Source organism: Chlamydotis macqueenii (assembly GCF_036417535.1).
Source record: "Chlamydotis macqueenii isolate bChlMac1 chromosome 9 unlocalized genomic scaffold, bChlMac1.mat SUPER_9_unloc_2, whole genome shotgun sequence".
NCBI classification, from domain to species: Eukaryota; Metazoa; Chordata; class Aves; order Otidiformes; family Otididae; genus Chlamydotis; species Chlamydotis macqueenii.
Window position 1 is genome coordinate 142,501 of NW_028238986.1, and position 2,010 is coordinate 144,510.

Below are 2,010 nucleotides of genomic sequence, written 5' to 3' on the forward strand. Positions count from 1 at the left end.
GGCCAGGTACCTAGCGTCCGCGCTTCGGCGGCCCTCCCTCGGCCAGCGCCCGGGGGTCGAAGGCCGGCGGAGCCGGGCGGCGGTTTAAAGACTCGGGCGGCTCGGCACCAAGCCCCGCGGCGGGGGCGGCCGGCCGGCGGCAGTGCCTCGAGGGGGGCGGGAGTTTCTCCCGGAGACCCCCCCGGGGCAGCCGCCGGCCGCGCCGCTCGCCCCACGGGCAGCCGCGCCGGGGAGGGGCCGCACTGCCCCCCCCTCTCCGCGTTCCGGTCTCGGCGGAGAGACCGCGGCGTCGGTCGGCCGCGGCCGACCCGCCTGCCTCGAGAACGGGCGACGCACCCCCCCCGCCCTCGGCCGGGAGCGCGTGCTCTCCGGCGGGGGCCGGGTGGTGGGGGGGCGAGTTCCCCGCGGCGGGGGCTCGCCCGGCGGCTCCCGGGCCGCCGCGCCTCCGTCCGTCAGGGACGCCGCGCTGCGGCTCCGCTCCCTTTCCCTGCCCCGGCGAGCCCCTCGGCGGTCCGCCGCCGGCGAGGGCGGCACCCCGGCCGGGCGGCGGCGTCGCCGCTCGGCTTTGTCGGTCGGCCGGAGGGCGCCCGCCGCCGGCCGCGGCCGTCCCGTCCCGGGCCCCGCCCGTCGCTTCCGCGTCGCCCTTCCCGGCCGTCCCGCGGCTGGGCGGGCGAGCGGGCGCGGGGGCGCCCCGGTCCCGGTCTCCGCGTGGAAACGGGGAGAGCGGGGGGGGCGCCCCCGGCTTTGCCGCCGTCCGCCTTCCGCCGGGCGCGTGCCCGCGGAAGGGGGCCGAGGCGAGAAGCGGTGGCGGCGGTTTCGCGGGAGGGCAGCCGCTCCGGTGCGGCGGTGGGCGTCGTCCGGCGGGCCGCGGGCGGCGCGCCGCCAGCTCGGGCTCCGGTGGTCGCCGCCTCTCCGGCGCGGCGGCGGAGCCGCCGAGGCGTGTCGGCGGGGCGAGCCGGGGAAAAAAGGGAAGTCGGACGTGTCGGCAGCGCGGGGTGCGGAGGCGCGTGCGGGGCCGGCGGGGTGCCCCGTGTCGCGAGCGAGGCAGGCGGGCGGTGCTGCCGGGCGTGCGCCGCGGGCTCCGTGCGGGGGGCCGGGACGAGCCCGGGCGCCTGGGCCGCCTCCGAAGCGTGCAAGGTGCCTTTTTTCTCTCCAACCCTCTCCGCGGGGGAGGTTGGTCGGGGAGCGCGGGCTCCCTTTTCCCCGCCCGGCCCTTGCCGCTCGGAGTTTTTTTTTTTTTTTTTTTCATTTAAACCCTCTCCGTTGTGTGCTCGTACGGTCAGTCGAGGCGAGAGGCCTTCGTCCGTCTCGCCCGCTTCCCGCGGCGCCGGGCCGAGACCCTCCCCCCGCCTCCGCGCGTGCGGTGCGGGCGGGGTCCCGGCCGGTCGCCCGCCGGGCTGGCGGGGGGGGCGGGGCGGCGGGGCCGCCCTCAGAGAAAAGGGGGCCGCTCCTGGCGAGCGTTCCCGGCCCCTCCGCGCGCGCGGGGCGGTGCCGAAAGTCAGACAACTCTTAGCGGTGGATCACTCGGCTCGTGCGTCGATGAAGAACGCAGCTAGCTGCGAGAATTAATGTGAATTGCAGGACACATTGATCATCGACACTTCGAACGCACTTGCGGCCCCGGGTTCCTCCCGGGGCTACGCCTGTCTGAGCGTCGCTTGACGATCAATCGCCGGCTCGGGCGGCCGCCCTCGTCCTCGCGGGGCGGGAGGGCGGCGTCCGCAGCGGCGCGGCTGGGGTGCCTCGCAGGCCCGTGCCGCGGCCCGTTCGGCCACGAAGGGCCTTCGTCCCCCTAAATCGAGACTCGGGGAGCGCTCCGAAGCTCCCCGCTCCCGGAGGGGGGCCCGCTGGATCGGAGCTCGTCCCGCCGGGGCCGCCAGGGTTCGTCGGGCCGGTGGGGCCCGGCGCGGCGGTGGGGAGAGAGGCGGTTGTCGGGGTTTGGGGGGGGGTGAGGCGCGGGCCTCTCCCCCCCCGGCGCCTCCCGCGCGGGCGGCTGTCTGCGGGTGGGTA

General features: G+C 78.2%; 1 non-coding gene across 1 annotated transcript; it reads left to right on the forward strand.

The window, feature by feature from the left end:
- Window positions 1–1,504: 1,504 nt before the first annotated feature.
- On the forward strand, window positions 1,505–1,657 carry LOC147596214 (5.8S ribosomal RNA). Its single transcript, XR_015261542.1, has one exon. It is a non-coding gene; the product is annotated as a 5.8S ribosomal RNA (ribosomal RNA).
- The last annotated feature ends 353 nt before the right edge of the window (window positions 1,658–2,010 follow it).